Raw genomic sequence first — 26,081 nt, forward strand, 5'->3', positions numbered from 1 at the left:
AGGTAGTAAACATCCTGCATCCTGATGGCCTCGCTGGAGTACACGGAGAAATGGACTCTGGTAAGTCGAATCTCAACTACTTCACCCCCCCCAACCACCAGCATGCCAACCCCCACCCCCACCCTCACCCCCAATCTCAACCCCCCAGCACACATCCTCCCTGCCAATGTCTCACCAGCACAACCCACCCTAAACAACACCAACCCCTGAATGCCAACACAAACCATAGACAGCCATCACCAAAGCATGACCATTGCACATACCCATACACCCCCCCCACCACCCTCACAACACCTCCCACAAGGGAATGCCAGCACTGGGGGACAAGGGCACTCAAAATGCACGCCATGGCACACACAAAAACAATAACCATACTCTTATACACCTGCAGGGCCCGAACGCCAACACACCGCCACGGAGGGTCCAGATTTGTCCATCCCACCCCCAGAACAGGCCCCCATTGAGGACAGCAGCTCTGTCGACCTAGAACCTGATGACCAGCCCGGACCATCGGGGACCTCTGGACAGTCGGTTCCCCACACACAGACACAGGCCACAGCAGACCCAACCCCATCTGGGAACACCAGCACAGCTCCCACCCAGCGGGCCCATGCCTCTGTCTCCAGGACGCGTCAATCAGCGGTGTGTCCGCCACTACAGGGCACCCAGGCTGACCCAACACCCCAACAACAACAGGGACCTGGGGGCAGTGGTAGTGGGCACACCGTCCAGGGGACAGAGGCCCGGGGAAACAGGGCAACTGGGAGGGCTGCTGTGCGACAGGGGGGGGAGGACAGGCCCAGGGAACCGACTCTCCAAGAGGCCCTCACCACCATCATGGGAGCATACCATCACTCCCAGGAGACGATGGCGACGGTACTGGCCAGGTTCACCGAGATCCAGGCACAGCAGGAGGAACGGTACATGGGGTTCAGCAATGAACTCAGGAACATCGGTACCGCTATGGGGACCATAGTCCAGGCCCTCAACCGGATAGAAACCACATTGCGGGACCATGTGGCACCACAAAGGGCCCCTGTCACTAGCCAGGACCAGGAACAGCCTACCACCTCCGCCGGCGCTAGTGGACAGGAGGCCCCACCACAACGACAGGCCACCAGAACCCCACCTCCTGCTGAAGAATAACCACCCCGCAAGAGGAACCTGAGATCTCACAGGAAGACAGAGTAGGATGCCAAGACCCCCGCCAGCATAAGATACCCCCTGATGTCATCCCACTGTCCCACATTGTCACCCTGTCCAACCTTGAACTGCCCCTGCTCCATCCTTCCACAGGCATATGGACAATGCACCTGTGAAACTGAGAACTGGACTCTGCCATGGACATAACTCCACCCTCACCCATCACCGTTTTAATATCATGTACCAATATCTAGCACTAAAAATAAATCACTCATTGCACTGAAATCATTCAGGAGTCAGCCTGTATTATTTACAATTGTATAACACATTCCTGATCAATAATGTTCAGTTAATTTTGTGATGACAACATACCGATGTCAATAAGCATTAGTCCATGGGCTAACCAAGCTGAAGTCACGCAGTGGGTCATACAGCACTGAAAAGGGAAGGGAAAATCAAACATCAGTTTAAAAGAACTGGGGGGAAATACACAAAGTAAAGATGCAGGAGGCTTTCAGCAAATGTTAAATGGCGTGGGTGATTCTTACCTGTGTGCTACTGAAAATACTGTTGGATAACTGTGTCCCTGTTGTCTGTGTCGTCCCCGTCGTCTTCCTCCTCTTCACTCTCCACAGGCTCCACAGCTGCTACAACACCACCATCTGGACCATCCTCCTGCAGGAAAGGCACCTGACGTCGCAATGCCAGATTGTGAAGCATACAGCAGGCCACGATGATCTGGCACACCTTCTTTGGTGAGTACATCAGGGATCCACCTGTCATATGCAGGCACCTAAACCTGGCCTTCAGGAGGCCAAAGGTTCTTTCTATGATCCTCCTAGTTCGCCCATGGGCCTCATTGTACCGTTCCTCTGCCCTGGTCCGGGGATTCCTCACTGGGGTCAATAGCCAAGGCAGGTTGGGGTAACCAGAGTCACCTATTAGCCACACACGTTGTATCTGTAGCTCTTCCATCACATAAGGGATGCTGCTATTACGCATAACATACGCGTCATGCACTGACCGAGGGAACTTGGCATTTACATGGGAGATGTACTGGTCAGCCAAACAGACCACCTGGACATTCATAGAATGGTAACTTTTCCTGTTTCTGTACACCTGCTCATCGTCTTTTGGGGGTACTAAAGCCACATGGGTCCCATCAATGGCACCAATGATGTTGGGGATATGTCCAAGGGCATAGAAATCACCCTTCACAGTGGCCAAATCAACCTCCTCAGGGAAAACAATGTAGCTCCGCATGTGTTTCATCAGGGCAGACAACACTCTGGACAAAATCTTTGAAAACATAGGCTGAGACATTCCAGATGACATGGCCACTGTTGTCTGGAATGAGCCACTTGCCAAACCTGCACTAGAGGGGGAATTCCTGTGGGTTGGCGGATGGGGGACATCAGGGCTGGCTCCAGCTGGGCACACAGTTCATGTATAGTGGCTCGGTCAAGTCGGTATCGTAGTATGATATGGCGTTCTTCCATTGTAGACAGGTCCACCAGCGGTCGGTACACGCGAGGATTCATCCTTCTCTTCGCAAGTCCCAGCAGACGGTGCCTAGGAAGGACAACATGGAGCACAGAGTCAAGCAAATCACAGGTACGTTCACCACAGCTTGCATAGCACACGATTATCTATGTATTGAAAGGCGTGTATGTGTGGCAATGCAAGGCCTAGGCCTGTGTGACGCAGTACAAATTATGCCATGTGGGCCCTTGAAATGGCGGCTGCCTGACCTGTGAAGTGGGACAATGGGATGTGAGGTCAATGCGCTGGCGTGGCACACCGTGGCGGTAGGCGGTCGAAGACCGCTATACGAAGCCGCATTGGTTAACATTGAAGCCTATGGGTTTCAGGAGCCAATGACGAGGTGCGCCGGCGGTCGCGGTACGCACCGCGGCGGTACGCACCGCGGCGGGCGTGACCGCCATTTTCTATCTGCTTAATCACTCGAGACCTGATCATCCACAGGAGAGGACCTATACTGCAAGTGCTGCTGTGACCTCGGTCTGGAAGAGACAATGGCTGCTGCGACTGGGGAAAGGGCCCCTGCCTTCACGTCTGAAGAGTTGGAGAAACTTGTGGATGGGGTCCTCCCCCAGTATGCGTTACTCTACGGTCCTCCAGACCAACAGGTAAGTACACTGGGTGCACATTGAATGGGCTATGCCTGTGTTGAGTGGGGTGGATGTAAGATGGTGGGGTGGGGAGCGAATGAGGAGTGCAACGCACGACAGATGAGAGCATGTGCCACATGGCAAAGTTGGGGAGGGGGGGGCAATCACATCTAACATGCAGATAAATGATGAATTTTCCTTTCCCACCCTGTACATGTCAAATAGGTCAGCGCCCATCAGAAAGTCGACATTTGGCGTGCCATCGCCAAGGAAGTCCGGGCCCTGGGGGTCCACATCAGACGGGGCACCCACTGCCGCAAGAGGTGGGAGGACATCCGCCGCGGGACCAGGAAGACCGCCGAGTCACGGCTGGGGATGGCCTCCCAACCTAGGAGGGGTGCCAGTCGTACCCTGACCCCCCTGATGTCCCGGATCCTGGCGGTGGCCTACCCTGATTTGGATGGGCGCTTGAGGACATCACAGCAGACACAAGGGGGTGAGTATCAGCACATTCTGCTATCTTTATGCGCAGTGGAGGCGTATGGATGGGGGAGGAGGGTTGTGGGTGACATTGGGCCAGGGTGTTTTCTGTAGTGTAGTCCTCTCCTTTAGGCATGGCCCTGTGCCCCCGCCCCCCACCTCTGTAGGGTGCCAAGTACAGCTATCCATGGTCCTGCATCATCCATGTGTGTATTTGTTGTGCATAGACCTGTAGGCCTGGTCACAAGTACTGAGTAGTATACCCCGATTGCGCAGTGTAGTGCATGAGGCTCCTGTGTCTGTCCTCTCCGCCAACGGTGTTGACATTGCATGCACTCAACCTGTTTTATTATTTCTCCCCCCACCCTTTTTCTTAATCTTCTTGTGCATGTGTGCATTAGCATCATCAGGCGGAGGAGATTTGGCATCGGAGCACGAGGGAGCTGCAAGTCACAAGGCCCCGGTGGGCCGTGGTACAGACACCGAGGGCACCAGTGATCCGGAGGGCGAGGGGAGCACCACAACGGGGACCGGTGATGACACCAGCGACACCGACACGTCCTCGGATGGGAGCTCCCTAGCGGTGGCGGCAACATCCGGGCCCAGCCGCCACCCAGCGCACCAGCCCCGCCCTCCCAGCAGCCCCTCAGCCTACGCTCCGTGCCCGCTCGCCCAAGAAGGCGGGCATCTCCTTCGCCCCAGGCACCTCAGGCCCTGCCCCTGTCACCCCTGCTGCCCTCAGTGAGGAGGTCATTGACCTCCTTCAGACCATCATTGTTGGGCAGACTACCCTTTTGAATGCCATCCAGGGGGTAGAAAGGGAGGTGCATCGGAGCAATGCCTACCTGGAGGGCATTCATTCGGGTCAGGCTGCCCATCAACGATCGTTCAATGCTCTGGCCTCAGCATTGACGGCAGCCATTGTCCCTGTTTCCAGCCTCCCTCTTCTAACTGCCTCCACCCTGTCTCTGTCTCCTGTTCCTCTGCCTATCCCATCCACACCATCAGACCAGCCTGCACACACCTCAACACCCAAGGTCAGCTCATCCAGACACAAGCACCACAGATCCCACAAACACTCACCCAAGCAACACCCAGATGCAGACATGCCAACAGTCACTACCACCTCTGTGTCCCCCTCCTCCTCGTCTCCCTCCTCCCTCCCTGTGACGTCTACACTCACACCTGCATGCACACCACCATCAGCCAGTGCTTCCATCACCAACACACCCTCCAGTACAGTCCGCACACGTGCAGTCACCACCCCCACTGCCATTTACACATCCCCTGTGTCCTCTCCCACTGTGTCTGTCACCCCCTCTTCCAAGACACACAAACGCAGGCAGCCACCCACCCAACAGCCATCCACCTCACAACAGCCTACGTCACAATCACCTGCACCCAAAGACAGCACACCTGACTCTCCTACAACCACATCCTCTTCCTCCACTCCCATCACCACTACTCCCACCCTTTACCACCCCCTCCATCTGCTAAGAGTCCCAAGAGCACCTCAGCCACCACCAGCCCAGCTTCGAGTGTCACTGTGGTGCATGGGTTCTGGAGTCCACCCTTTGGCAGCAGTGACACTTCTATCAGCAGCAAGGGGACAGCCAGCCCCCCCCCCAGGCAAGAGGACCCGGAAACTCAAGGGCCGCCGTGAGAGGACTGACACGGCTGCCCCCAAGGACCAAAGTTCGGCCACTTCACCTGCCACAACATCCAGGGGAGGCAAGGGCCAGAGAGCCTCTTCTAAGGAGCGAAAGGGCAGCAGGGCGGAGAAGTCAGCCAGCAGGAGCGCGGAGCAGGAGGGCCCCACAAGCCCCATCCCAGCTGTAAGGGAGGACACCAAAGGGCCCAGGACTCCGTCACCGAAGGGTCCTGCAACTGCACGGTCGGAGGGCGACTGAGCAGGGAGTCCAGGCCAGGTCTGGCTCCCTTGAATTACTGGACAAGCACCGCTGAACAGGGCCCCGCCGTGCAGAAGAGCACCGCTGAACAGGGCCCCGCCGTGCAGAAGAGCACCGCTGAACAGGGCCCCGCCGTGCAGAAGAGCACCGCTGAACAGGGCCCCGCCGTGCAGAAGAGCACCGCTGAACAGGGCCCGCCGTGCAGAAGAGCACCACTGAACAGGGCCCGCCGTGCAGAAGAGCACCGCTGAACAGGGCCCGCCGTCTCAAGCACTGCTCCGCTGGGCCCTTCCTGTCAAGCACCGCTGAACAGGGCCCCGCCGTCTCAAGCACCGCTCCGCTGGGCCCTTCCTGTCAAGCACCGCTCCGCTGGGCCCCGCCGTCTCAAGCACCGCTCCGCTGGGTCCTTCCTGTCAAGCACCGCTCCGCTGGGCCCCGCCGTCTCAAGCACTGCTCCGCTGGGCCCCGCCGTCTCAAGCAACGCTCCGCTGGGCCCCGCCGTCTCAAGCACCGCTCCGCTGGGCCCTTCCTGTCAAGCACCGCTCCGCTGGGCCCCGCCGTCTCAAGCACCGCTCCGCTGGGCCCTTCCTGTCAAGCACCGCTCCGCTGGGCCCCGCCGTCTCAAGCACCGCTCCGCTGGGCCCCGCTGTCTCAAGCACCGCTCCGCTGGGCCCTTCCTGTCAAGCACCGCTCCGCTGGGCCCTTCCTGTCAAGCACCGCTCCGCTGGGCCCCGCCGTCTCGTCTCAAGCACCGCTCCGCTGGACCCCGCCGTCTCAAGCACCGCTCCGCTGGGCCCTTCCTGTCAAGCACCGCTCCGCTGGGCCCCGCCGTCTCAAGCACCGCTCCGCTGGGCCCTTCCTGTCAAGCACCGCTCCGCTGGGCCCCGCCGTCTCAAGCACCGCTCCGCTGGGCCCCGCCGTCTCAAGCACCGCTCCGCTGGGCCCTTCCTGTCAAGCACCGCTCCGCTGGGCCCCGCCGTCTCAAGCACCGCTCCGCTGGGCCCCGCTGTCTCAAGCACCGCTCCGCTGGGCCCTTCCTGTCAAGCACTGCTCCGCTGGCAAAGTCTGTCTCTGTTGCCACTATGGTGGGGCCACCAGAAGAAGGTCTGATGTGTTCGCTCACTGGTTTCCTTGGACCCCGTTTCGCTTCTCCGCCCATCCAGCCCTTTGTGGGGTCAGCACCCACTGAGGGGGCCTTGTCCTTTGCTGTCTTTTGCTTAGCCACCTTACCACTCTCTGTGGTCTTGGCTTGGCCCTCTATGGCTGGCTGTGACCCACTGAGGTTAGCTGTTGCTACCCCAGGTTCATCCCTGCCTGGATGGCTGCCTGTGGTGTATGATCCGTGCTTGCCCCCCCTACCCTGGTTCTGCCAAGGTACTACACCTGGCCAATATAATGGAGGGAAACCCAGGGGAAGAGTGGCTGCAGGACCCAGCCACACCCACCATGGGTTGTCTATGAGAGGTGTTGGGGGCTGTGCTTGCTGAGGCCAGAGTCCCGTCCCACCGAGCCTTGGACTTGCTCGACTGGACTGCACTTGGTTAAGGGTGCCCTGTTGCCCAGGGAAGTCCTGCTGTTTGGAGTTTACTACCCCCACTTGTGTGCCAAAATTCCGTATGCTCCTGTTGGATACTTTCGCACTGTGCTGCTCGATGCTTACGCACAGCGCCCATATCTCAAAACTTTCTGCTGCCCGCTGCTACTTCCCGTGTCCTATGGTTGCCGCCATACAGGCTCCAGGTGCCCCATTTTGCTCCCTCTTGCTGTCCTCCTCGCTGGCCTGAGCCAATTCCTCTACTTCTGAGGAGGCCGGTGAGTCCTCGTCCCCTGACTCAATTGTATTTTGTACGTTTGCACCGCTGCTGCGTCAAAAAATGACACAAATGCGGCGCCAAAAAAGAACAAATATGGACCTTAGTTTATTACCCGCTTGTTGTGAAAGTTTTGTAGCTTCTGCTGCTGGCGGGGGCGAAGCTCCTCCGCCCTAACGGAGGAGCCACCCTTCCCAAAACACATTGGCTATGGTGGGACGACAAATGTATAGTTGGGGCTCGGTCCCCTTATTTGTAACTGGCAGAATACCTGCAGATCGAGAGGAGGATTGCTCTGCCTCTTTTACCATATATATTCATGGTCATCCCCAGTATTTACTTTACCAAATTAAGGACACACACTGTTGCTACTTTGGAATGACATGATTGTCCGAGTGAATTGGAACACCTTAATTAAACTTTACAGGTGTGGCATACTTACAATCCCAAATTTACTGCTACACTTTTGGATGGTGTGTTATGTTAAGTGCTGGGTTAGATACTCTCCAGTGTGTGAATAGAAAAGGCAGATTCGATAGCACTGGATACTGGCTTCATGGGAACAAGGTAGCACTGTCCAGTGGGTTGGACCCAGCCAATAACACAGCCTGGGCGTACATAGCAGTAGCTGAAATGAATGGCAAAGACGGTCTGCCTTATTCACCAAGACGTCTGGATCTCTCTGATCTTGGTGTTTACATCTGATAGACAAATCCAGAAATGCTGCTTGAATTATAAATAGCGAAACAGTCATTATTGGGTATGAAGCTGAAAAGGTTGAATTAAATGTCCATGGCATCACATGATATTACAGAATTCAAAAAGTCTACCTGACAAAGGTCAAATGGCTGTAATTCTAATAGAAGTGATGAATATTATGTCGAAATAGTCATATATAACAAAATTCCAAATTAAATGCTAAAAAAACAATGGCCCATATTTATACTCTTTTAGTGCCGCATTTGCGCTGCTTTTTGATGCAAATACAATTGTATTTTGTAAGTTTGCGCCACTTTGTATCAAAAAATGATGTAAATGCGGCGGTAAAAAAAATATAAATATGGGCCCTGTTTGAAAACAAAAGGTTTGTAAAAATAAGCAGAAAGTCAAAAACGTAAATATTGTTATCATTAAAAGAACAGGTTAATGTTCACTTTATGGAAGTAGTGAGGGTCAGGATTAGGATAAAATTAAGTATTCGGTTTTGAAACAACGTGGGGTTATGGATTGGGTAATGGATAGGGTTAGGGTTAAATTGAGGGCTAGAGAGTTATTGATAGGTTAATGGAGTATATTGGGGTTGTGCTTAGTGTTAAGGATTGGGATGGGATAAATGAACTTTGTTTTATGCTCAGGATTGAGGTTTACAGTTGGGGTACATTGAGTTTTACAATTTGGAACTACATTGAACTGATGAATAGAGGAACACATAACCAGAGTTAGCCATTAGTTTAAGGTTATATGCTGCACATATACACTTCGATTGGGGTTGTACTATGAACCCACTTTCTTACCAACAACAGGCGTCTCAAACAGGAACAAATGTAAAACATATGGCCACTTCCATAGTGACTTTTTTCACCTGGTCTGGTCGTGTCCTCTGGTGCATCTGTGTTGGATGTCTCTAAAAGGTACACTATCAGGAGTCTTAAACTACACTGGCAAACTAACTTGTATTAGTTATTTGGCTGACTATTTGTTTGACTAAAGTACTATCCAACCTGTTAGATTCTTAATTCTTCCACCATTCATATCCAAAAGAAGGGTATCTAAATTCTGGATACCAGCAGACACTCAGACAAGATGTGTGTCTCAAAATCAGCCTATGTTAGGTCACCCAGGGATCCCTCATTTGGCGATGATAGGCTCGGTTTTGACTGACTGTCCCTGCACATTTCAGTAAATTTAACACAAACTGTTTTTCAGAGAGTATTGACTGAACTCATAGGGAGGCATGTTTTCATGTGTTCTGAGGTAAAATTAGTGACCAGACTCTAGAAGAAAGCAAATTAGTTAACACAGATGATACTGTCTTGAAAAGAAGCACTTAATTCTCCTCCGTGGCTCACTATCTGTGTTTTTAGCGTTGGTGAGTGCTAATCTGTGCCCTTGAGTCAATGCAAAATTGAGTTCTTCTGTGTTTGTGAACTTACCTGTTTTTTTATTTACCCTGGACATCAATTCATCAAAATGTCAGGGGTAAAGGAAATGGCTTCATAAACGCTTTGATCTCCAATGGCATCACTGGGTTAGTGTCAGGATGCGCTAACTTCGATGCATAGAATGCAAAGCAAGTGATGTACTTTTTTGTCTTTCGCAACACCTATCATTTTTTTTAAATATATCTTTTATTAATTTTCAAGCCAAAGTAGTAAACCATACAAAACTGCCATGTGTAAACCCCCTTTCTCTTCCCCCACCCCCCCATTTGCGCCCGGCATATATTATCTTGTTTCTCAAGTTACAACGTATCTCTAAGCATGAGATGCGAACCTTCACAGTTTATTGTACATTTACATTCATATAGTAGAGGCTTCATCCGTGTTTGACTCCGAATTTTCACATGAGCTGTTTGGGTTTGCATCCTCTGGGTGTTTAAAGTAATCTAATAGTGTGTCCCACTGTCTTGCCGTGTCTCTGGACCCTCTCCCCTGCGCTGCCTCGCTATGTAGTATGGTTCCCTCCGCCTCTGCCCATTTGATCAGTGCATTCTGCCATCCATGTATGTGGGGGCCCTTAGCGTCCTTCCAGTGAATCGTAATTTCTCTGTTGGCCAAAATTAGTGCTAACTCAATATATTTATTGGTTGTCTTTTTGGCGGAGGGGCGGGGAAAATCACCCAAAAATGCCGTCACGGGAGATAGTTTCAGTTTCCTGACTGCAGCCAGGTTTTAAAATATCTCCTCCCAGTAAGGCACTATTTGTGGACAGCTCCATAACATATGCTCCAACCCTGCTTCTGATTCTGGGCATCTGGGACAGCCCCCACCTCCTGTGGCATATATCTTTGCGATTTTTAGAGGGGTAAGATAAGCCCTGTGATAGACATAGAGATTTATTAATTTAAAGCGAGCATTACTGGATGCAGAGTATATATCTGTAGTGATCCTAGTCCATCTCCGTTCGTCTATGGGTGTCCCCAATTCCGTCTTCCATTTCAATCTAAGTTTGTCCAAAGGAGTAGAAGTATCTTTGTGGAGAGCTTTGTATATTGCTGATATCGCCCCCCTATCTCCCCCCTGTGAACAGAAAATTCTGCACCCTTCATGTGTAGGTGGTTCATGTACCCCCGATTTCCATGTTCTCAATACAATCCTAGTAATCGCATTATACATAAGAAACATGCCGGAGGAGACCTCAAACTGCTCCCGCAGCTCAGCGAAGGTACGCACCTTTCCGTTAAGATATAAGTCACCCAATACTGTAATATTGTATGTTGCAAGGCTCTTGATCCCCGTGAGGGCTATCTCTCCACCTACCTGTAGCAGACCTGCTATTGGCACCTCCGGAGCGTAGGGGACTGCCGTACGGGAGCGTCGGAGACTGCGCTCCCAACACACCCGCACTGCTTGCAAGTCCAGTGGCAGCTGCCGCCGTATGCCTCTAGGGTTCAACAACACGCTCATGAAGGCGTGAAGTGATCCGTCTGGATTACACTGCTGATTCTGGTCCGCTAGTTCTTCACCCAAAGATCTTGCTAGCCATTGCAGCTGTCCAGCCCAATATGTCTCCATATCTGGTGCCGCCAGCCCTCCCTCCCGGGTGGATCTCTATAGTGTGCTCAATGCCAGTCTACGTCTGCTGGATCCTTAGATGAAACCGGAGATCATGGAGTTAATGTCCCTGAATACTGATATTGGGATAGTCAGCGGGAGAGTAGAGAAATAATATAGCAATCTTGGCAGCATTATCATCTTTAGTAACGCTACTCTCCCCATGACAGCAAGAGGGAGCGTGCCCCAAAACTGCATATTAGTTCTCAATTTCCTAATTGCTCTATGTACATTCCCTTCTAGTAAGTCTTCTGATTTATGGTAGATCTGAACTCCCAGGTAGCGGAATGTAGTGGGTGCCCAGGGGAGCCCTCGTGTGTCATTGATCCTCGGGGCCCCTTCCACTAGTGGGAAGGTGGAAGATTTCTGCCAGTTTATTCTTAAACCTGATGCTCCCCCATAGCACTCAAACATAGCCATAGCTCCCGGTAGGTTGGTTTCCGCGTCTCCCAGGAAGATTAGCATGTCATCTGCATACAGGGCAATATGGTGTACCTGTGATGCCACTCGGAGCCCTTTAAAATATGTGCCTGATCTAGCCATTTGGGCAAGCGGCTCCACTGCAATTGCAAAGAGCAAGGGCGACTGGGGGCAACCTTGTCTGGTGCTCCTGCCAATTTGGTATCGGTCAGATATAGTCCTACCCGTACGTACCCGCGCTGTGGGATTCGTATAGAGCAGCCGCGTCCAACTGACAAAATCATGTCCTAGGCCCAGTTTCAGCATTATCTTTTCCAAGTAATCCCATCGAAGGCTATCAAAGGCCTTCTCAATATCAACTGAGATAATTGCTGCTCGTTGCAAGGTTGGAGACGCAGAGTGAAGTATGGAAACCAGCCATCATATGTTCTGCACTGTGTTACGTTGGGGGACGAAACCAGACTGATCCCTATGGATTAGTGTTGTCATGTAGGGCAGAAGGCGGGCAGCAAGTGTACGACTAAGTATCTTGTAGTCCATGTTAAGCATGGACAGAGGGCGGTAGGAGCGCACATCTTTCGACGGTGTGTCCGCTTTTAGAAGTGGTATCATGACAGCTTCATTAGTAGTTTGAGGTAAAAATCCTATCTCCTTCACTTCTGTATAAAGGGTACATAAGTGCGGGGCCAGATGATCAAGGTATATGCTATAAAACTCCACCTGAAGTCCAGCCGCTCCCGGGACCCTTCCTCTAGCCATATTTTGGACCGCTGCTTTAATTTCGGCTGCCGAGATTGGCTCAGCGAGGGCCTGTCTGTCCTCCTCCTCCAGATGTGGGAGATCAAGCCCATCCAGGTCCCCCATCTGGGTGGATCTCAGAGCCTCAGTAGGTAGGGCGTGCAGTTGTGAGTAATAGCTAGCAAACCGTACGTTTATTGCACCCTGCCCATAGAGACGACAGCCAGCTGCGTCTTCTATATCCATTATCACTGTCTGTGGTCTTGGTGGAGCCGTGAGCCACGCCAGGAGTGAGCCCGCTTTGTCCCCTTCTGCATGTTGCCTAGCCAAGTATTTTCTGTAATCAAAGCAGTGCAACTTTTCAGTTGCTTCTGCAATTTTTCCTTTGATATCTGTGATCAAAGGGGCCAGGTCCGGGTTACTGGGTCTCCAGCGTTCAGCGTCTCTAAGGGATACCTCATGTTGTTGGATTTCTGATTCTAGGGTTCTATGAATCCCCACACTCTCTGTTATGCACTTGCCTCTAATAACGGTTTTAAAAGTATCCCATTTGATTGCTCTAGACTATGCCGTTTCTGTGTTAAAGGCAAAATAATCCTCAATTGCTGTTGATATCGAGTGCTTGAATGCCTCGTCCTCAAGCATCTCTACTCTAAGACGCCAGGTTGGAATGCTTGGCTTTTCCTTCCACCAGGCTAGGGATAGCAGCAGGGGATTGTGATCTGAGATGGTGCGGCATAAGTATTCTGCTGTCTCTACTACGCTCTGTGTCTCGGGAGAAGCAAGGAATGTGTGCAGACGAACATGCATGTCGTACAATGTAGAGTAAAAGGAATAGTCTCGGGCTGTGGGGTGGATATGTCTCCAGCTATCACCAAATCTCCATTGTTGTTGCCAGTCAGAAAACTGTTTAGCTACTTTTGTGGTATGGGAGCGAGGTAAGGGGGGATGCGACCTATCCAATGCAGGGTCTGCTACGCAGTTAAAGTCTCCTCCTAACAGAGTAGCCTCTGTAAAGTAGGGACCCAATTCCTGCGACAATCTATTAAGAAAGGCTCCCTGTTCCTGGTTTGGTGCGTATTTTCCCCCTATGGTGATATCTCTACCTTCCAACCTCCCAGGTAATAAGTCATATCGCCCCTCCTTGTCTATAATTTCATGTGTTTTTTTAAAAGGTACTCCGGGACGAACCCATATTAATACTCCTCTTGCAAAGGCCGAAAAAGTAGTTGCAAATACCTGGCCCTGCCATCTTTTCGCAAGGGCTCTAACTTTCTGTTCTAAGAGGTGTGTTTCCTGTATTATGGCTATGTGGACTCCTCGTCTCCTAAGCTGGTTATATACTTTGTACCTCTTACCCATGCTATTCAAGCCCCTGACATTCCAGGTAGCGATTTTCTAAGTCAAGGGGGAACCCATAGCTTATATGCGTGAAAAAACAAATTGTGTTTACTCTTCTCCGACAGCTCGGGACTTACCCTCTTCAGTGTTTCCCTATTGTAAAGTACAGTTAATGTCATTATGCTGGGTGCAAATCTCCTACAACACACACAACTAACGCCCAAAAAACCCAACTCCCCTCCCCCAGGACCGGCCATTAAAACTATCCCCGTCCAAAATTGTAAAGTTATGACAAACACGATGTATGTAGGGCGGAACATCAGAAACCGAGAGCCCGCAACCCGGTGCATCTCCAGGGCCCTTCAGGTTATCTCATGTACCAACAGACTTGTGACATGGCTGCCCCTGCATCTGTTATGGTTGATTGTATTGTAAATTACGGAAATAGAGTCCCAGACTCATATGGTAGGCTTCTCCGATTGAGTTCTCACCTTCCCCCTCCCGAGTTCCATGACTGTCGTATGTGACTTCAAACCTCGTCATGGAACGAAAGCTGCCACTGTCCAACTGCTATACTTCCTTCTTTATTCACAGAATCCTTTTTCCCCTCCCCTTCCTTAAAAAAAAAAAAAGGGGAAAAAAGGAAAGGGGGCATAGTGTTCAAATAAGATCCTCTGCAGATCTCGGGGTTATTTTAGGCATACTGATGGATGTATCTCTAGATGAGACGGACATACTACCAGAGTTAGAGTCATGATCAGACAGGGCTTTGGAGGACTCGGTCAAGGCAAGGTTCTACCCAACCATAACTGCTGCAGTGTCTACTGCATCCCGCATTTCCTGTAATGCCTGATGACGCGGAGGAGCCACGTCCGTTCTACACTTGCTAGACCTGTTGCGCTTCCGGTTAGTTGTTTTGGGGGTACCTCATTGTGGATCAGGAGTCGATGGGCTCAGAGATTCCAACCAGTCTCACACTAGTTGGGGGGAGGTAAAGAAATGAGTCTTATCGCCATAAGTTACCCTCAGTTTAGCCAGGAAAAGCATGGCGTATTGAATTCCTCGGTCACGGAGCCGCCGCTTAGAATCTCTGAAGGAATCCCTCTGCCTCTGTGTGTCTCTGGTGAAGTCTGGGAAAATCATTACCGTTGGTTTTCCAGCAGTATTTCCCCATTCCCCACAGTCTTGCCTGTGTTAGGATGAAATCTCTGTCTTTAAAGTAGAGTAGCTTGGCAACAACTGGGCGTGGTCTGGCCACCGAGGGGTCTGGCTGTCACTCTGTGGGCTCTTTCGATTGCAAAAAAGGTAGATAAGCCCTCTGGAGCCACTACTTCCTTTGTCCAATTCTCCAGAAAAGTCTCCATGGTCGCTTCCTTCAACTCCACCTTTTCAGGTAGTCCCACCGGTCGGATATTGGTTCTACGAGCACGATTTTCAGCATCCTCTGTTCTTGCATCAATCAATTTAACTCGTGTAGTAAGCCCCTTCAGGTCCTCAGTCAGAACTTTGTATTCAGGGGCCAGTTGTTCCAAGGTCCTTTCGTTGGAAACCACTCTGTCCGTTAACCTTCAATGGTCATCTCTCAGCAGTGAGAGATCTACCGTTAGACTGTCTGTCTTCTGTTCTAGGGCCTCTCGAGAGCCTTGGATCACTTTGAGTATCATGTCCAGTGTGGTTTAAGGTATTGGTACAGTGATGCTTGTTCCAGAGTTAGTCGATTGCTCAGTTGGCTTAGTAGCTCCCACACCCTCTAGTTCCTGGCCCTCTCTCCGTTTTGGTTTGCCCATCGCGCTTGGTCCTGGCTCCTGCTCCTTTTGGGGCCTAGCGCCGTCAACAACCACAGTTCACCGGTCTTTATTTGGTTCAAATAGCCCCTCGGCCAGTATCATCTGCTGCTTCTGCGAGTTTCCGGCCCCGCCAGAGGGAGGATCAGTCCCCACAGTCCAGGACTCCCCACGTCCCTTTCAGGGGATTAATGCGGCCCCCAAGGTGCGTGCCTGCGTTCCTTTTTGTCGCAGCTGCACTGGGTGGAAAAAATGGTGACTGTTGGGTTATTTCCCTAATGGTTCCCTCTTTTCAGGGTATCCATACTCTCTGCTACGCTCTTCTGCTCCATACCGCGTGTCACGAGGTAACCGCGACTCAGTGGGGGCGCGCATTTCCCTTCGGGCTCGTCAGTGCAAGGAGAAGGCAAAAGGGGGGTATCATCGCCGACTTCCGTCTTTCCCCCCGATCGCAGGCGCTGACCCTCAGTAACAGCGTAGGCTTCTTATTCCCGGTGGCCTGGGCTCCGCTTAATTCTGCCGGAGGGTGCAGTCGCTCAAGCCATACCTGGACGTGTGTGTCCTTTCCGACCTCTTGTGTGCTCCCGTCACATCAGATATCTTCCAGCACGGGTAGCGTGGCCTCATCCTATACTCGGGCCGCGGTTGCCATTTTGGAGCGCTCCGGTCCGGGACTCCGATATTCTGTGTGGCGCTGAGCCGCTTCTTCTAGCAATGGGTGTCGGCCGATTTTTGTTCCCCAGGCACTCAGAGCCCCTGGGCACCGTTCAGATTCAGTTTTGGTGCTGTAATTATTTCAGGATTTCACGGGCCCTGCAACTGCCTCCGGGAGCTCCGCGTTAAGCATGCGGCTCCATCGGCTGCAGGCCACGCCCCCCTTCGCAACACCCATCATTGACCACAAACACAGAAATATTATGGGCGGTGGTAGAAGTTGGGAAAAATATAAGACAGAAAACAAATACGCAGGACTCACAGCACTTAATTGTCTCTTCTACTGGTTAACAATATCTCTAGGATGTAGTTGGATGTCTACAAGACAAATAGATGTCTTAAGTAGCATGCCATAAAAGGTTCTATAAATAACTGTAATAGTTGATAGTTTCTAATTGACTTCTATAAAGTGCAAGATAACCAACTATGTCAAGATTCTGTTACTCCATATTCCTCGCAATTCTTATGTGCATACTAGAACTCTGATAATATATATATATATATATATATGTGTGTACAATGGAGTCTGGTTTAAGAATCGTTCCTGTTTCATTACATGATAACCCTCATTTGGTGTAACAACCCGGTCTCAGACATCTTCATATAAATGTTCAAAAATAGTTCAATTCTCGTTTTCATGAACAACACAACTTTTCTGAATACTCCAGTGTGTCCCCAATGTTCCACAAAAAGATTCTTAAGAAGAAAATGGGTCTTTGGCATGGCGACTCAAGATCCAGGTAGCAAGGTACTGCCTGTAGTAGCATTGTAACAAGATAGACTGGCAGAGATGCCAATGACCACAAGGAAAGGAATCCCAATATCCAGGATGGCCACTGTCACTCCAGAAAACGCTAGAGTTCATGGCCTATCAGTATTGTAATTTGTGTGAGCAAGTTTGGAGTCCTGCTCCCCTGCGCTCAAGCCACAAGCAGTAAACGGTGTCTTCTCTCTTGCTTCTAGACAGTTGGTTCGTTCTGCCACCATTGGCCCTCCAGAGTGGATACTACAGCATGTCAATTGAGTTATGGCTTGGTTCTGTCTGAGGAGGAACGACAGGAGTCATGCCCATCACCCCATTGGCCAGCACAGCGGACCAGGGTCCCCTGGGCATGGCCATTGCACCCAGTGCCATGTAGGGGGGCCCATATCAGGGCCCCCAATAGCACTTTTTAAAAAAACGTACCTGTACTTACCTATACTTACCTGGGATGGAGTCCCTCATCCTCTGCTGTCCCTCTGGTGTGGGTGGGGATGTCCCTGGGGCCTGGGAAGGGCACCTGTGGGCTTATTCCAATGTGTTCCACCATGGAAATAGGCCCACAGGTCCCCTAACGCCTGCCCTGACCCCGGCGTTAAGAATTGGTGCAAAGCAAGCTTTGCACAATTTTTTGACCCCTCCCCTCCGTGCGTGATTTTTGCACAGGAGGATAAATAAGGCGCTAGGGCCTTAAAGTCGTTTTTTGCCCAGGAACGCCTACCTTGCATCTCATTGACGAAAGGTAGCTTTACCAGGCAAAAAAAATACTTTAATTCCAATATTTTGGTGCTTGACATGTCTAGCACCAAAATATAAATTTGGAGTTAAGTTTGCGCCAGATTTGTGTAAAAAAAATGACGCAAATCCGGCACAAGCAGAGTATAAATATGCCCCCTAACGTTACAGAACATTGTAATGTCCAGATATGTTTCTCCCTAATAGTCAATGATGCTTCATCCTCTTTCCTCCAGAATCATCCTTAGCTCTCAGTTTTTCTCCTACCTCCACTGACATTTGCTCTCTTCCCCTCATTTTTACCATTTGGCGCAAATGTTGGCAAATATCCTGAAGACATCCTCTTGGTTTGTAAATTGTAGCCTCTGCCTACATACACCAGTTCATTTTTTTGATTCATCCCGCCATGATGGTTGATGTGGGGGCTCCCAGCATTGTAATATCCCTTCTCACTACCACCCTACCCTCAGGTCAATATTACAAAAAAGGAGTTCGTATTTGGGTACTGTCACCTCTCCCCGAATCCACAGCATCACCAGGGGTGGCATAAGGGTGATACTTTCCCCGGTCACAGAGGAGATACTCCGTTCTATTTGGTTCCAGAAAGCTAGAAGGTTAGGGCAGCTCCACAGTATGTGGACCAGTGTTCCTGGTTGCCCAGAACTTCTCAGACATGCATCACTTTCTGTCTGTTGAGAGCCTATCTACTGAAATACCTCAAGAATCGGCCATCCACCAATTTGTATCATCTCTGCAGTTCCACAAAGAGCAACAGTTCATCTCCTTCCCATGGCTTGGATATCCCCAGGATATTCCTTTGTCTCCAGCCCTCCAAGACCCTCAAGTTTGCCAAGAGATAAGCTTCCAATAGTGGTGTTGCCACTGTTAACCTAGCTCCCCAACCTATTTTGTTTGTGGCATTTGTCCTGGAATTATTGTGTAGAGCCACCTGGGGTTTATCTGTGAAGTGTCCCTTGGAGAACAGTCTACTAATGTACCTCCCATTGCCCATCGTGAGTCTATCTGCCATTAAAGTGTATTGCCCAATAGTAGAGTAACAAACTATGAAGGGGAATCCCACCATCATATGGGCCTCTTGTAGGCATTTGTAGTGCTATCCTGGGTGTCCCTCCTTCCCAAACCAGCAGTCTCATAGTACTCTCTACCACCCTAACAAACTCAGCCAGTGCTTCATAAGGTGTGTTTTGAAACTGAAGAGGAATCTGGAGACTGCAATCGTTCTGTATAAAGCGTCCTGCCCTTGAAAGATAAGGGTAACTTTCTCTGCTGCTCTACATCTGCCTTATATTCCTACAGAATCCTACCCAGATTGTGCCTGTGGAATTCCTGCCAGTCAGTCGTGATGTACGTCCCCAGGTTTCTGAACTCCTCGGGTACACTTTGCATTGGAGTCTCCCTGCGAGCTGGCTGCCCCCAAAGAGTGATTGGGTACAGCATTGACTTGTGCCAGATTATTTGAGTGCCTGAGTATCTTCCAAACAGCTTTAGTATCTCTAAGACTCTGCAGATGGATTGCTCAGGGTCAGCTCAGTAGAGAAGTAAGTTGCCTGCATACAGAGAGATTGCATCTTCACATTCGTAGTCCAATATTATGTCCCTAATAAGGGCAGTGTATCTCACCCATATTGCCAATGGCTCCATGACTAATGCAAAGAGCAGGGGGGGAGAAAGTGCAACTCTGTTGTGTCCCCCTTCCCTACACAAACTCTTCCATGAGTTCTCCATTGACCATTACCCGGACCAGCGGCTGATTGTACATTAGTTGAACCCATGTTATGAATTCAGGTCTGATTCCTATTTTCTGCAGAGCTGTTTACAGATAAGGCCAGTCAAGAGAGCTGAATGCCTTTCAGACTTCTAAAGCTAACAGCACTGTGTACTGCCTCATCCAGTGTTGCTGTTCCAAGCAGTTGCCCAATGTTATGTCTTGTGACACGCTGCAGCATAAATCCCGACTGCCAGCGGCAGTAAATTTGTGAATGACCTGGCAGAGGCGCTTAGAAAGGATTTTGGCTAGAATTTTAACTTCAACATTCAGCAGGGCCATGGGCCTGTAAGAGGCACATTGTTCTGCTGGTCTACCTGTTTGTGGATAATTACTATTGTTGGTGCTCTAATGTCGTTGGTAGACCTCCACTCTTTTTTGCTTACTCTAATATCTGGATAAGTGGTTTCTTCAGTTTATCCTTCAAGCACTTACAAAATTTCAGGAGGAACCCGTCGGGTTCCGGGGATAGTTTAATTTTCAATAGAGTGGTCGCTTCCATCAGCAATCACTCCTCTGTCCTCTGATCTGATGGTCCCAAAATCCAATCTGTAGCTCCTACTCAAGTGTTTTGTTTTGTCTATATCAACCCCGTTTTTGTCAGCTATTTCCTGCAAGCTTTTATGTACCTTGTTCACTTCTTTCGTAATCCTTGGGCATAGGTATCTCAGCTCTTCTTCCGAGTAGGACTCTAATCTATTCACACCCATAGTCCCTTGCACCAATTCTTGTGCTTCCATGTTCAACCTCATCCTATTCATATAATCTTCTCCCTTCCCACTGTCTGAGCTTTGTGTGGAATTTAGACTGTTGAACCACTGTGTTAGCTGTTGCGCATTCAACCCCCTCAGTGTAGCGTTCACATCGACTGCCATTGATGGTTGCGGCAACTTTTCAGTGTTCGATGACAAAGGTATTATTAGTGGGGGACTCGACCTCACCAGTGTCGACTGAGCACATATGGGACTAAACTCCATCAAGGTCCCAGATCCTGTTGGTTGAGCCGCTATCGGAGTTATCCCTGGAGTGTTTTCTATGCACCTCCTCTCTGTCCCATTCTGCAGCATTGATCCCTGACCGCCCATACCTAGATTAGGCTGACTGTACAAAGGTACCGGTGGACCTACAGTAATGGGTAGCGATATCGCATCTGGGTTCTGTCCATTCCCCATGTTCTGAGGCATGTTCATTCCCACACCATGGGTCATCATTGCCGGCATGCCCATCTGACTCCCCGTCATCTGAACATGTGCTGTTCCCCCCTGCATCTGCTTCTGAGGCATCAAAAACTGAGTTGATTCAGCTTGTGCCAATGTCTGGTTGTGACCATTCTGTACTCCCCTTACGGTTGGATCTATAATCATTCCTGCACTGTTGTCACTGCTGTAGTACCCTGGCATCTGCGGCTGATAATTTTCTGCTGGTTTCAACATAGGCACATCTGGATATATTCTCCTAACCTGCCGTATCTGCGGGGTGAACAGTAGACTCGGGTCCTTAGATCCCGATGATGCTCCTGAACTCTGAGTTTCACTGTTCTGTACCGGTGCCGGAGGGGCAGAACTGGTACTTGGACCTTGTCCACTCTCTGCATAAGGTGGTGGACGGTCGTTCAGTAATTGCATTATCAACTCCTCATCCTCTAACTCCTCTTCTCTTCTCAACTTTTCCTCGTCCTCTCTATCCTTAGAACACCTTCTGTTTGTCTTACAAGTGGCTTTCTTACCTGTCTCCTCTTCTTCCTTAGTGATTGCGGGAAACAATTTTATCCCCTGCAATACATCTGACCTCCACACCTTCTGTGCATTATCCCACCTAGCGTCCGCTAGTGTCTTTTCTACCTTCCTTATCCTGTTCTCGAACTTATTTTGCTGTTGCTGTCTGGCCATTAATTCCCAAATCGCTAGAGCCTCAAACTGGGCTGGCCTTGGAGGCACCTTCATGTCGTACATCGTGAATCTCAAATTCTCTAGTATCCTTATATTGAATGTCCCATGGATCGGGAATGCTACGCTCCCATGTTTCTCTGTCAACTTGTGCCATTGCTTTAGCCAAAGGCACGGAGCTACCCCTTTTTCCTCCATTACAATGTAAGCTGGTGTACCCTTGGGCGGCGTCTCCTCTCCTACGCTCGCTTTAATGTAAGACTCCCCCTTCATTGCACTCCTGAATGCTTTAAAGAATTTCATTTTCTCGTCTTTTATTTCACAAAATTTGTAATCAATAGGTGACTTTAATTCCCGGAATACTCTTCGCTTGCCTTTCCCCTTCCAATCGAGCCCCACGGACTGCGTCCAATCCGTGCGCGACCCTTCTCTACAACCAACCTATCCCAGCGCGGCTCCTAGTGACGTCACACTCACACACACTGCGGCTGACAAAGCCTCGCGGCTAGTCCTCCTTCACTCAGCTCCTCTCGTAACAACTTCTTGCATGTATCGCGAGCTACCAAAAATAAAACAGATCTGTCGGTTTACTACAGGAAGGGTAACACAGTCGCTTCAGGACCTTAGGGACTTTTCACTAGCCTCGGCCGCTATTCCGTCTTTCTCGGTCCCCACGTTCGCAAGCAAATCTGACCCGCAGACCTACTCTCAACTTGTCAATGATCTATTCTAGTGCACTTAGAATCTTGTCAAAGCCCGAAGTCGAAGTTTCTTTCACTCCCTTAACACACGTACCGACTCGTTGACCACGCCCGATCAACCTACTAAACCGCCCAGACCACAACATAGATCAACATACTCCGGAGTCTCTTGACCTCGCAGGGCCCGTCTCAACAACAACAACCACGTGGACCTTTTTATGCACAAAGCGCCACACGCACATGAAGTTCGACGACTTCCCTACTCTCACACTCGGAGCCGCACCTCCGCTATTTCTATGAAGTTCGACGACTTCTCTACTTCTACACTCGGAGTCGCACCTCCGCTATCCTCTAAAAAAGAAAAATCCTCGCAACCTTTTCACACACCCTGCGGCAATAAGCTGTGCAAGCGCAAAACCCTAACTTCACTCAAACCATCACTAGTACCGCCAACGCTGTTTCCACACCTCCGTTCTCTCCATCCGCAAGCTCCGAGATCCCGGGAAAGTCGCGGTGGACCTAGCCCATCATCATTCTGTCAATCAGTTTTATCCAAGAAAAATCTAATTCAACTTCTCAAATGGGGTCTCAAAAGTCGAAACCGTTAATTCAACACCATGTACTTTAAGAGTACAGGGTCCCAAAAGACGAAACCGTCCTCTGCTACCATCTACTGATAGAGCGGTCCGTACTAGTAATTTTACCTGTATTCGGACGCTCTTTAGGCCGATGAATCTTTTGACTAAGTGGGACTCTCCGTACTCTTAATCGGTCACCTTAATCAAATCAATAATCAATAACGAACATAAGCAATACCTTGATCAACATAACACTTCACAATTAATCCAGAGTACATTTCGGAGAACCCTGACCTTTCAGTCAGGAATAACCACACCAGTTTATTGCAAAGTTAGTGAATTTATTTCCCTATATTAACAAAGCTAGCACAATATAAATGTGTCTCAACACCAAATGATAAACGTAAATGAACATTAATAGCTGTCCATAGCGGCGAAACAAGTGCAATATATTCAGCATTTGAATCACAAGGCATTCGATAATAGCGATGCAAATCACTAATACTATAATCTGTAATGAACTAATTGCATACATTGGTCAGCATAGCAAGGTCTCAAATTGCATTGTGCGACAAAAGGAATCCTCATCTAACCTCAAATTAGCATCGGCATGTGGGTCTTCATGCGAAAACAATTTGGCAACATTAATTTAGTAAAACTCCTAGCTAGGGATCTTGTCAAAAAATCAGCAGTTGGTTACCTAAAAGAAACACAATGCAATTGTACAATTTCCTTTCATATTTACCAATTACGATCAGCATACAAGGAAGTCTTCGTCTCACAGGTACCGTTTCTCGATCAGCATGGGTACCGTTTCGATCAGCATGGGACGGGGCAAAGGGGCAGGGGTGGACGGGGCAATTGCCTCACGGCGGCAAAGTAAAACTATTACTTCATGCAAAGGGACAAATCAAAGTTAAAGTCTCTAGGGCCAGAATCATTTAAAGTCTCTTTCTCTCGATTAGAGAAAGCATCAAAGTCTCTCAAAATGGCGTTGCAGCAAAGTGGGCCATAATAGCTACGAAGTCTGCAAAATGGCGGGCATGGGCGATGTCCAATAATGGCTGTAATTATCTCATTTCTTCTCGTGCACCTGGTTTTTATAGACAACAGTTCAAATCCAGTAGGGTCTTCCATTGGAGGGTTCATAGGTTAGCTTCAAATTGTCCAATCAAAAACGACAGTTCTCAAGCTTTTACTTAAGAATACATTATCCTTGGAGATGGGTACGCAAGTTGCAACATTTTATACCAATTAGCTCACTTTCAGAGCCTCCATTGTCCGCACCTGCAGATCGACCATGGAGTAAAGAGAAAATATGCCAGGCTGGCACGAAACTTTAAGATAAGCATGTGAACGATCTCAGTGGAAAAGTACAGCTTCAAGCAAAAATACACGTTTAATAGCACATTGGAAAAATACGAGCATCTAAACCGTGAGACCAGGCAACTAGGCCAAAGCCTCCGCTAAAGTTATGCTAAGCTAAAACATTTCAAGCAAGCAAATCGTAGCACACGTTTATAATTATGTCGGATTAGTGCAATTCTAGTACATCACGTTATATAAAGCACGCTTATAAATGTTGGCAAACTACTCTAAGGGCACATTTTGTCCCCGTACAATCTTTATTAGTTTGGTTAACGTCACACATGATTATTGCAGCACTACGTTTAAGCATAAATAAATGTAAAACCTTCATTTTCTGCTTCATCACCTGTCTTTCCCGCCCAGGAGCAGGGCTGCTCCTGGCTTCAAACACAGGCAGGGCTAGGGGCGACATCTGCTACATCTGGCTGCCCTAACTGACGTCAGTGGTTCCAGTTCTGCCTGCATGGAAGCCAGAAAGACAGAGCTGCTGTGGCAACGATCCTGCCGTTTCACTGCCCTCTGATTATGCATGTTTGACTGAGGTGTGGTCATTGTGCTGTAGTGCCTGTCTCCGTGTCTGCAGTATTAGTTTTTTCCTTGGTTTAATTACTTCAAATTTAAACATTCAACCACGAAATGTAAACGTATACCAACTGCTGGGCGGGGCTGCGTCAGGGTCAGCACTGCGTGGCGCGTGCGGCCTCTGGGCCTGCAGGGCGCCGAAACCTTTCCGGAGGTCGGTCCACTGAGATGCTCGTGAAGCCTGGCGCAGCGCCCAGGTGGAGGCGGAGGCACGGCCTGCTCAGAGCCGCTTCTGCACGGGTGGAACAGCTGGCAGTGCAGATGTGTGTGCACGAATCCGTGCCCTGCGGCTCCCGGGGCAGCCCGAGACTGCCGGTATCTGACAGTAACATGCCTCACACGAGGGAGCGCGAGAGCCTCGCAGGGAGGCGCAGTGTTGCTAGCAGTTTGTACACGAAGCTCTGCACTTGATCCGTTTACACAGTTCAGTCTGGCGAGCAGTCAGCGCACGGTAGTTTTTCCATGGGGGACTTTACGGTGGGAGCCAATGGTGGAGAAGCAGAACCGGAGCATGGGTGTAGGGATGAATTTATCCATCCCTAGACAGTCTACCCTCCTCCACCTCTCCTTTTACTCATCCCAAACGTCACATAACAACTATGATCTCCCGAATAACTCGACTCTTCCCTCCTCTATCCTTCCATTATCCTATTCAATCCACATAACAGACTCAGCTCAGACTAACCAATATTTCCCTATTCTAACCACCACTAATCCTTTTTGGGTCCCGAGTAGTGTGCTACATTCCGAAAAGCACTTCAGCACCTCTTCAGGAGTAGTAAGCATTATATAATACACTTACAATTTCTTTATAACGCTGAAAAGCACTGCAACGCACTTCATGGTTGTGTGGGTCAGTCCCACGGCCATAGCAGCCAACAGGCCCTGTGTTTGTATTATTGCAAACTCCACCAGCAGGGGGTACCAGCGAGCCCCAGATAACATCTCAAATACACATGTAAATACAACCCTTTTCTGGGAGGTAGGGTGATGAAAACAGCAACAACAGGCTGTGGGATTTGTACTTCACTTTCCCCAGCCTAGCCCAAGCCATGCTGAACAGTGCTGGCTAGAGGTGTGCCTGATGGTGACCCGCCTGGCATGAGCCCAGTTAGTACCCAGGGATGCACTGCTCCTCACTCCTACAGCAACAGCTCAAGCTAGGACTATTGGATAAGTAGCAATTCTACCACAAGGGCTTTTGCTGCCAAAGGCAGAGTAACATTTTACCACCCCTTACCCATCCCATTGCCCTAAAACCATAAGAAGGGCAACACTAGCTGAGTTGACCGTTTTGTTCCCAACACTAAACGTGTGCCAAGTTCCTGTCTAACCATACTTTGTCCTAAGACAGGTACAGCTGTAACGTAGACTCCTACCGCCCCTGGTGCACATGGAGGTCTCCATATCTTCAAGGGGCCCCAGATTTTCAGTGGGCA

The sequence above is a fragment of the Pleurodeles waltl genome, chromosome 4_2 (genome assembly GCF_031143425.1).
Source record: "Pleurodeles waltl isolate 20211129_DDA chromosome 4_2, aPleWal1.hap1.20221129, whole genome shotgun sequence".
NCBI lineage: Eukaryota > Metazoa > Chordata > Amphibia > Caudata > Salamandridae > Pleurodeles > Pleurodeles waltl.